Source organism: Cryptotermes secundus, unplaced genomic scaffold (assembly GCF_002891405.2).
Source record: "Cryptotermes secundus unplaced genomic scaffold, Csec_1.0 scaffold862, whole genome shotgun sequence".
NCBI lineage: Eukaryota > Metazoa > Arthropoda > Insecta > Blattodea > Kalotermitidae > Cryptotermes > Cryptotermes secundus.
Genome location: NW_019735568.1, coordinates 7,430 through 19,052, shown reverse-complemented (window position 1 = coordinate 19,052; position 11,623 = coordinate 7,430). Strand labels below are relative to the sequence as shown.

Sequence of the window (11,623 nt, the reverse complement as noted above, 5' to 3'; positions counted from 1 at the left end):
TATCACTATTTTTATTAAGTTCGTTATTATTATTATTATTATTATTATTAATTAAATATTTATGTTTCTTTTGCACTTCTAAATAACACTTAGAAGTATGATAATGGAATTATTATTATTATTGTTATTATTATCATTTATTAGCTTGTTTGTTTACTTTTCTTCATAAATTGCCTGTAACTTATTTTTGACTTATAATGTGTTTGTCTAATGTTTGTATAATTTACACGTAATTACTTTCATCTACACTGTGCTAAGTCTGTAATTGGCTTTGCGGCTGTTGACTTGGCACATAAATAATAAAGAATTGAATTGAATTATTATCAGATACTAATGGATCAGCTCTATGTATTTCAAATTGCCTAACACTGTTGATCCAATATTCATTCAGTAGCTGACAGAAGTCATTCTTCTGTCACTTAAAAATATTGTGGAACTCTACAAGCAGATCACCATTCTCATCTTTTACCAAGATACCAAGTCATGTCTTGGTAGGGGAAGATGAGAAATGCATAAAACTTCAGCCAAAAAATTTCAAGGGAAGAGAATTCTAGCTATATTTAGGCATATCTGGGATGATAATACTAAATTGTATCTCGGGATAATAGGGTGTGAAGAGAGGATTAAGCTAGCTAACCTTAAGGTCGACCGTGGCTTGCTCCTGTGATGTTTCCTGGGACTTCTTGTTTACAACATCTTACTTCCGTCTGCTCTCTTACATACTCCAAATGTGTATTACATGATTTATTTGTTTAGCGTAATACTCTGATTTAGCCTAAATCTGAGCAAGCCTCTATCACTTTGAACTGTTTTATATTCAGATCAACTGTGGGTGGAGGAGGGGGAACCCCTCTTAAAAAGAGTTGATAATATAATTGGGACTGAAAATTTGAAACTGTATCTATGTAGATCAACCATACTCCCTTTAACAAAGTAATTTCATAGGACAGTCCTTGAAAACACACAGTTGCTCAGACAAGCAGGAAATGACATATCATAATACAATCTGATGTTCAGTACATGTTCACAAGACCCTGCCACTGGTCTGTATCCTGACCAGATGTAACCAGTCCATACCCTCATACAGTATTTCTTGAAGATCCTTCTTGATATTATCCTTCCATTTATGCCTAGTTTTTAAAACTGTCTTTTCCCTTCATATTTTCTAACTAAAATTTTCTATTCATTTCATTGTTCCATAATATACAGTGAGAAGTTCAGATTATAAAACTCTTTCTGAATCTCAAATTGCCTCTGGCATTCACAAATCAAATGAATGCTAGGAAAAGAGATGACCACCATGAACAAATAATAAAACTCAACAGATGAGAGAAATATTTATGCCTTGTGTGAAAGAGAATTCTGAGTTGGAACCTGGGAAATTCACCTGCCAAGAATCCAAAGTTGGTGCCTCCATAAAACATGAAGAAGTTAACAGAAGCATTGCGTGCCAGCATCACATCCAAAGTATTCCCTATTGCATCAGTGTCAACTCTCTGGCATGCCTGTAACCGTCCTCTTCCTTCTGTGGCCCCTTACGTTCGGCACCACTTGTGACTGCCCTTTGCCCGACTTTACATCACTTACTAGTTTTTTACCTGTGTCCCTTCCTTTCCAGTGCTGCAGCTCACCTGCACCTCGAGTCTGGACACCTCTGCTGGAGTTACTGCTCTACTCACTCTTCTCATGGATGGCGAGAAGTTAGGTGGGAAGGGAGGAGAATTGTGGTTGTTGGTGCTGGTAGGCGAGAGTTCATTTCCTGTACTACCATTAGGTGTCTCGCAAGTAGGGAAAGACGGGAGTATCTGGGTTCTGCTCTGTAATGGGTAGAGATGAGTTCCTATCTTGGGGTCTTACGAGTCTAGCTCAGGCAGGGCAGGAAGATTCTTACACCACAGTCACATTCAACACTTCAAACTTTTGCACTTAGTAATTATTTACTTAGCTTCAGCTCACTGAACACAACGAACTCTATTAGTAACACTTATTTGGATTGTAACTTATAATACTTTCACTGAAGGGACGTAGTTGTATTTTGTGTCTGACTTGGCCGAAAGTTGAATGAAGACTCCTTGAGGTGGAATGCACACTCTCTGAATCCTGAGTTCCACGAACCACAGACTCCAAGAGAAATCCACTCCTCCAACCTGAGTCATTGGTTTAGTTTTCAAACTAGGAGGTTCCCTAAATTTGTGAATTTCCAATCATGTTGCTTTGCTATGTGATTCTGGCAGTTGCTGACCTGACACTAAGATTGACAGCGACTTGATGCATTACGATCAAGGGATGAGGCTCCGGCCATCCAACTTTTAAGTTATAGCTGTTCCAAGCTGTCAGCTCTCAAATTGTCAAAGACTTTCTGACTTTGCCAGAATTCCAGGAAATGTACGAGATGTTACTTCCTGTCCACATAGCAAAACTTGAACTTTGTCACTTCGGCGTGTAAAAGTTGGCTATCTGCTGGATATCTCTGTCTGTATTTTTCTGATATTAACTCAATATAAACTTAATTAATACAAAATAGTCCACAAATTATGATGAACGGCTACATACCTCTCACCAGTGAGTCTGCCAGCCTGTATAGAACTCTGAGTTTATGAGTGGTCCATGGAGCTCATACATCCGCTGGGGCAAAAAGTGCTGTATCCATGTCTGTACCTACAAGAAATGTGTAACACAGAATACAACATAAACAATACCAATGACTGAAATCATACATATTTTTACAGTATTATTAAACATGGAGAGAAGGCGTTCAGTCAGCCAAGCCATTACAGATCAAGACCCACTAAGAAAACATGAGAGAGATTCTAGGAACTTTAACAAACCAATTCCAAAATTTATACTATATGAAAAAACTTGTTCAGTTTTGAGTGCCCTAGAGAAGGTAACCCATTTATTGTTAATGTATTATATGCTTTTCACTTAGTTCATTCTACAGCACAATAGACCACTGAGGTCATGGTGCAAGGGCTGAGTAGGCCTACCCCTCATACATTCATTCATTCATTAGTTCATTCTACAATGCATATTATTTTTTTTTGGATTTTAGGTGAATATCCTGACAGTTTTGTAACTATGTTTTGAACTGAACTGATGATATACTACCATCACTGAAAGAACAGACTTCATAATACGAAGGTTTTAACTTTAATAGTGGCAGCTATTCATTTACAACTGATACAAAATAGATGTAGGTTTCGAAGTGTTACTGTCCTTCAGTGTAGTCACCAGCATTGTGTACAACCCGTTGCCAGCGATGTGGAAGTCGTAGGATACCTTTAGCAGTGCCTGTTGTGTTGATAGTTTGAATGGAGCGGTCTACTGCCTGAAGAATCTCTGGAACAGTTCTGAAGCGAATAGCGAATACCACAAAGTGGTTCTTTCATCTTAGGAATCAAGTTGAAGTCACAAGGGCTTAAGTCCGGGGAGTATGGTGGATGGTACAGCACTTCCCAGCCCCATCGATTGAACAAATCAGCCACAGCTTGTGCTGAATGCGGCCTAGCATTGTCCTGCAAAATGACGGGTGGGTTCTGCAGAAAGTGTCGCCGCTTCTTTCTCAAGGCTGGTCGCAGGTTGTGTTCCAAAAGTGAACAGTAATACTGTGCATTGACTGTCTTCTGTTGGGGAACGGTATGCATTAGGATAACACCATCACAGTCGTACACGAGAATCACCATAACTTTCACATTGTTGGGGTTCTGACGAACTTATGATTTTCGTGGTGACCCGTAATGACGCCATTCTTTCGATTTGCATTTCATTTGTGGCTCGTACGATTTGGCCCATGTCTAATCCAGCGTAATGATACCGCGTAAGAAAGCCTCTGCTTCGCGCTCATAGCGCTCCAAGTGGTTATGAGCAGCGTCGTATCTTAGACATTTCTGCATTTCCGTCAAATCATGTGGAACCCATCGTGATGCAAATTTTCTCATGCCCAGGTGTTCCTTCAGAATGTGAAGCACAGTCAAATGCACTAATCCTGTCTCTCGAGCCAGCTCACGAATCGTACGGTGTCTATCACTCTCTAGTAACACGGAAAGAGCATACACTTCTTCACTGACACTAGGACGACCTGGCCGACGCATGTCCGCCACACTTTGGCGTCTCTCGTTGAAGGCTTTTGCCCACCTTCCCACTGTTCTGTAAGGCAATGCAGATTCCCCGCAAGCCTCTTGAAGACCTTGATGACACTGTCGTGCTGTACGGCGTCTGGCACATTCAATCTTTATCCAACTCCGTTGTTCCTCTTTCAGAAACTTTGTGACAATACTACATTAGACCGCCAGCTAACACGAGGCTCTGTTCTTCTCGTCACTGTGCATGTGAGTGATGTGGGAAGGGAGAGTCAATTTGCTCTGAGGTAAGGTAGGTATGTAACTAATGTGTGGTATAAGCGACATTATTTGTTTCCGTTGTATGGCATATCTACAGTAGTGTTGCCACTATTAAAGTTCCAACCCCTGTACCAATATCAATAACTAATGTTTTACTAAAATAATGATCAATTAGTGGTAGTAACAGCAGCCAATATAAAAAAATAAAGCAAATGATAAAGAAATAAAATTTCTATCATACAATATATAAGATATGAGGTTTTCATAGTGGTGACTATGAATAATGCCATCTTCTGGGATGTGGCGCTGTGTAGATCTTGTGTGAAACAACGTTTTGGAGGAATGTCTGTTTACACAAGATGTACACGGCGCCACATCCCAGAAAACTTCATTCTTCACATCATACAGAGTTAAGACAGAACTAAAGGTACGGGATAATGGCTACTTTACTTTCTTCCATCTGTGGATGAAACCACCACCTTCCATACATCAGGAAGTAAACACACATTCTACACAATACAATGATATACTCTATTTTGACAGCTGCAGGATGTTCACCTGCTTGGCTAACATAAATTACTTTAGTTTTGCTTTAGAATTTACCATTAGAAATGTTCAAGTAAATCAAGGGGGTTGGAGTTAAATGGAACAATCATCTTATTGTTTATGGCAAGGTCAGTTTATTGGAAGAACTCATAAATACCACAAAGGAAAACACAGAAACTTTATTAGATACGTGTAAAGAGGTTAGTATCAAAATAAATGCAGGAAAAAATATTCCAGATTGGTCACCTGAATGCAGGACAATACTGTAACACAAACATACCTAATAAATTCTTTAAAAATGTGGCATAGTTCAAATATATGGAAATGACAGTAAAAAATTAAAGTTATTATCATGAAGAAGTTAAGACAAAATTACATTTTCACAGTGCTTTCTACCTTTCAGTTCAGAATCTTCTATTCTCCAAAAACCTAAATATTAAAATATACATAATTATAGTTTTACCTGTCCTTTTATACAGATGCAAAACTTAGTCTCTTATCATAATTGAAGAACTTAGGTCCAGAGGGGTTTGAGAACATGGCGATGAGGAAAACATTTGGTCAAAGAAGCAAAGAATAATAGGAGCATGGAGAAATGTGAATAATGAGAGCTTTATAATTTGTGCTCCACATGGAAGATATTATTTAGGTGATCAAATTAAGGAGAACTATATGGGTGTGACATGTATCATACACAGGAGAAATGTATACTGAATTTCAGTTTGAGAAGCTGAAGAGCAGGAGTCACTTGGCAGATATAGGCATAGATGAAGTCAATCATCATGTCAGAATATTAAAATGGATCTTAGAGAAATCGAGTGGAAAGATGTGGACTAGACTCAGCTAACTCAGGACAGGGTTTTGTGACAGGTTCTTNATTATCCGATCGAGGCTACATAGGGAGCAGCGAAGGCTATTCACAGAGTTGTACTGAGTCAGTCAGTGAGTCCTGGAGCTACCGCCGAGTTAGCCAGCAACTAGTCAGTTGTATTCTGGCATTTGGAGTGTACTAATTGTGATACTGCAGATAGCAGTAATCGTAAATCTGTAATTTGGGTGATTGTAAGTGCGAATGTGAAATAAAATTCGCTATACAAAATACGGCGTGAAGTTATTTGTCGCGATATACGCCCGATACGCGACAATATATATATATATATATATATAGGGGAATTCCACAACTCAGTGAATATCCAGTTCTTAAGAAAGGATTCTGCTCTCTGGAGTTCATTTAATTGACAACTGTGAAATATCACAATATGTTAGTCAAAACAATTTTATGTATTACACTACAGACACAGTGCACATACATGAATATGTTATAATTTTGAGATCTTTCTTCTGTAATCTTTAAACTGATTTACGTAGATACTTTGAGAAGATAAAATTAAGCAGTATGTCAATAAATTAAAATGAATGACCCACCTTATTTCTTAATTTTGGCTTCAGTATATCTGTTCCATTGACTGAACAACAGCCCAGCATTGTCTTTGTATGGAACAAGTACACTAAACGCTTACAGAAAACGAAGCATAAAACGCACGAATACAACTTCTTACCTGTTCCAAAGTCTACAGTCACATATACACCTTCAGTTTTCCCACATCTAAGAGATGATGATCCAGCTCCATCTGTAGTGTATAGCACAGCAACATTACCCACAATATTTTTAACAATATCCCGAAGCCGAGTTGTGTAGTTTGAATCTCATGCCTTGTAACAGCCATATTCATTTTCAATGTGATAAGAGTATTTAGAATAAATATGTTTTTCTGCCAGATATACCCCAACACCAAGCACCAAGAGTTCATTAAAATAATTTCAGACATATCATTGCCATTATAATAAATTGTGGGAAGTATTTAATTTAGTGAATCAAGCCCCATCGCGGCGGCCCAGGTTCGATCCCGGGTCTGGTCAAGTGGGATTTGTGGTGTACAAAGTGGCGCTGGGGTAGGTTTTATCCTAGTACTTCGGTTTCCCCTTATCCTCTGGATAAGGTACTATGCTACAAGTCGGAAGGTCGCGGGTTCAAATACCGATGAGTTCATTGGATTTTTTTCAGTTGACCTAATCCTTCCGGCCGCAATATGGCCCTGGGGTTCATTCAGCCTCTAACAGAAATGAGTACCAGGAATTAAATAAATAATTTTCCTGGGGAGTAAAGCGCGGCCGGCGCGTAGGGCTGACAACCTTACCGCCATCTTTGAGCCGATTGTCTAGATCAGTGTTTCCCAACCTTTTTGATGCCACGGACCCCCTGTACCGAATGTTAATTCACCGCGGCCCCCATAAAACCCAAAATGGAAATTTTTAAATTTTACGAGTACATATCATAAAAATGAAGCAGTAACTTAAAATTTTACAACACTAAATGTGTCATTTATGACAATAAAATACTGTTATAAATGGAGATATTCGGAAGATTACGAACATATCAATTAGGCGTAATATTATGAATTTAACACTCACCTAATGTGATGGCTGGTGCTGTTTTTCAGACGTCAACTTTCGAATGTCAGGATCAAAACTGGATAATTTCAGACGTAGATCTGGCTCCACGTTAAGTCTGTTCCTATATCTGTTTTTCATGTGTACAAGATGAGAAAATGTTGTCTCGCACAGATATGTAGTGGGAAATGGCAACAGATGTCTTACAGCCCTTTTGGAAATTTCAGGGTAAACAGACCTAGCTTGGAACCAAAACTCCAGTAACGGTAACGAAGGAAACAGCAATTTGAACGTCGAATCACAGGACAGCTCGATAAGTTGCTCTTCCTCGGCAGAAGGAAGTTCAAATTCAGAGTCTACAAAGGGATTTTTCATCCAGTCGTTATTTTCAAGACCAAACGGAAAATACAGACGTAGTTGAGACGCCAATGACCTCATATGTTCAATCATACTTTCAGCAACATCACTAGAAAGGGGTTGTTCACTGGAATCAATGAAATCACTCAGCATGTGAAAGGAATCGTATTTTCCTTTCTCGATACGGCTGCACCACAAATTTAACTTCTTGATTGTTGCCTCTATCTTGTCTTGCACAGAAAACACGGTGACAGATGTACCTTGAAGGCTCGAGTTAAGAGTATTCAAGATGTTAAAAATGTCCGCCAAGTAAGCAAGAGAGGAGAGCCATGCGAAATCATTTAAATAGTGTGTTAACTGAAATTTAGAGTTTATGAGGAACAACCTTACTTCGTCTCGAAGCTCAAGCAACCGCGTCAAAACCTTACCCCGGGACAGCCATCGGATTTCTGAGTGCAATAATAAGTGTTCGTGATCACTTCCCATTTCATTACAAAGCGCAGAAAATAATCGGCTGTTAAGAGGACGGGCTTTAATAAAATTGACAATTTTTACTGCCTCGTCTAGAACGATTTTCATTTTGGAGGGCATACGGCGTGCAGCTAATACTTCGCGGTGTATGCAACAATGTGTCCATTTAACAAGAGGTGCGACTTTCTGGATACGTGCGACCAAACCATTATGTATTCCCGACATTGCCTGAGCACCATCTGTGCTGATACCTACACATTTTTCCCATTGAAGTGTATTTGTAGTTATGAAGTCATTGACAACTTTGAAAAGGGCTTCAGCAGTTGTATTAAGAGGTAACGATTCACAGAACAAAAAATCTTCACAAACTTTATTTTCGTGTTCATATCGCACCAAAGCTACCAAATTAGCATTATTTGAAATATCGTGGCTTTCATCCAACTGCAACGCAAAATATTCACTATGACGTAACCGTTCTAGCAAAATATCTTTCACATTTTGAGCCATCTCGTCGATTCTTCTTTTCACAGTATTGTCAGATAACGATATTAGAGACACCTCGTTGGCATGTTTTTCACTAAACAAGTTCTTTGTTATCGTTTTTGTAGCAGGCAAAATTAAATCTTCCCCGATTGTATGGCGTTGTCCATTTCTAGCGATCAGAAGGGCGACTTCGTAAGAGGCAAGAACAGCCTTTTCATTTTTCGTTCCACATACAATGTCCTTAACTAAATTCTGTGAACCACAAAGTTGCAGTTTCTTATTTTGAAAATATTCTATTGGCTTATTAACTGATTCGCCATGTTTCGTTTCAAGGTGGCGTCTCAACTTCGACGGCTTCATAGATTCATTCGATAACACTTCGCAACAAAGAACACACTGTGGTCTGTCTTCGCCGTCTTTATTCAGAACGGAAAATCCCATTTGCAAATAAGATGGACAATATTTGCGTGATTTTTTGAGGGAAGGAACTTTATCTGCCCTGGTACTATTTTCGACAACACTAGATCCACTCGGATTATCGTCTGTCTTACGTTTCAATGATCCACACTTTAACCACCGATCCATATCTAAATAAGATCGTGAACAAACTGAAAATCAGAAGTTTCGTTGTGAACTCAATTATTTGAACAAAAGCAGAAAAACTGAATATTACACCGAGAAAAACACACTTGTATAATATTATAAAAATTCACTGCACAAAAACTAAAGAAACACGGGTCGTTCGCTCTGCCACTGAAATGAATAAGAAACGCGGTCAATGGTCCCAGGTTTATTCCCAACCAAAGAGGGATGGATTTGGTGAGGGAGGAGGGGAGAATGGTCGGACAGCAGGTACTAGGACAGCAGTCCACCCTGAAACACGGGTCTGAGATGCAATGGGCCGACCAAAAGAAAATGTCCTTGGAAAAAGCTACACAAATCGTTGGTTATTCACCTCTGCTTTACAAATGGAAGAAGTAACGGTACCAACAGTCCCGTTAAATTTTACTTCAACCATGGGCCTCAAGAGCCAGAGATATACATTGCAAATATCCCAGGTGTGAGGAACATGATAAGATAAAGTTTAATGAAAATAAACTATCCCGCGGACCCCTTTTGAATTACTCGCGGACCCCCAGGGGTCCGCGGACCACAGGTTGGGAAACACTGGTCTAGATAGTGCGGGAGCCTCAACGTCTCACAACCCTATTGGCCTTCATGGCCTGTTACAGGGATAGCTTTACTTTTTTACTTTTACTAATTTTTGTATAATGAGCCAATAGTAAGATCTTCATGAAAAGAAGGACTTATGATGGACTTACATGGATAAAGATCAAATTTCTTAAAAACTTTTAGAGTAGTCCAGTTTTGGAGAAGGGGTACGGACAGACTGATGAACCTGTAGACATGACCTTAAGTTTATTCGTTCATTTAATGTGCCCTGTAAAACAATAGCTAGGGGGATTAAAGTAGCGATTGAGTGTACAGCACAGTATTAAGAGTCGGAGTTGACAGCCATTCAGTAATATGCGGAACTTAGAGGGAATACGGGTTGAAGAAACAAGCAACTTAATGTTATGAAAGGTCATAGAACTGTAAAATTATTTAGCTTCCCGCTGATAGGGATCTCCTGCAATACGCACATTTGTCCTTTCCGCTGTCCAGGAGAGATGGGGGTTGCGTAAATATTAGTATTCCATCTTCACGGCTGAAAGTCGGAGTAGCGTAGCCAGAAGAGAAGGCCATTACTAGGCGACGGGAATAAAAATTGCCAGCTAAACATGCAGCCCGTCGCTAGGTAACAGCTTCCCTTCACATGTCACGCAATAATCTATAAGCTATTCGAAGTGATGTCTTCTCTGAGGAACTTTGACGTTGACTTTGACTTCAGAACAAAATTTTTTAACCTGAATGAAACGCAAAATGTCAGCATTACAAAAGTTATATTTAATCGTCTTCTTCATCCTATAGTGCTTGATAACATTAGAAAAGTTAAGCTTAATTGTCAACTTTATCATATGATGCTTCATTACAGGGCATTATTTGCCATAATCTCTCGAATCCGAGCACGTGAACTATTCCCAGGTTACGCCAGAGGCTTCGCCTCGAATTTGCAATGGATGGGCTTAACAAAGACGAGAAGAGTTCGTCGGAGATATTTCAGTCCCTGGTTTACGTAGGGCCTCATCTGTATGCTCATTGGCTTCGTGATTCGCCGGCTGCTTCAACGTTACTGGTGTAGGAACGACGAGACAGAACAGAAGCTTATGCAACTGGTACAAGAATGTGAAGATGAGAATGGAGGTGACAGATGAACAAGTTAATCATTTACAGATTCGTGTGGTTTTGTTGGAGAAGGCGATAGAATGCTCAAAACCGTGAAGAGATAAGTTCAATTAAGCAAATCGTGGAGGAAACGCTGTTAAGTGACATGGGTCTTAACAGATCCCCAAACCTGGAACCACTGTAGGGCCAATTACAAGACTCCATGAAATTAAACAATTGTTAAGCAGCCGACATTCAGAAAGGCTGTTCAGTACGGTAGCAGAAGAAACTGCATGGTTGGGACACGTTACCAAGCAACTACGAGCGAAGCTTATAATAGGCAAAAATTTCGCGTCTGCTGTAGTGATTTGTAAAGTGTGTGAATCAGTAAACATCTTGGAGNTTAATTATCTTGGAGATACTTGTAGCTACATTTACAGATGTTCAATAAAACCAGTTACCGATCCAAACCCCACGTCTATTCACTAACACGTGGCATTAACATTTCAGAAAGTCTGTGAATCCCTGGCATAGGCTACGTTATATATGAAATATAGTCGAGAGTAAGTATAACAGTTGGCCGCGCCATAGCTCAAGCGGTTAGTCGCTGGCTTCCCACCGCGGCGGCCCGGGTTCGATCCCGGGTCTGGTCATGTGGGATTTGTGGTGGACAATTGGCGCTGGGGCAGGTTTTCTCCGAGTACTTCGGT

At 39.7% G+C, this 11,623-nt stretch overlaps 1 pseudogene; it reads right to left on the bottom strand.

Moving 5' to 3' along the window:
* Positions 1 to 6,658, bottom strand: part of LOC111869641 — a 27,651-nt pseudogene extending 20,993 nt beyond the window's left edge.
* Positions 6,659 to 11,623: the final 4,965 nt, after the last annotated feature.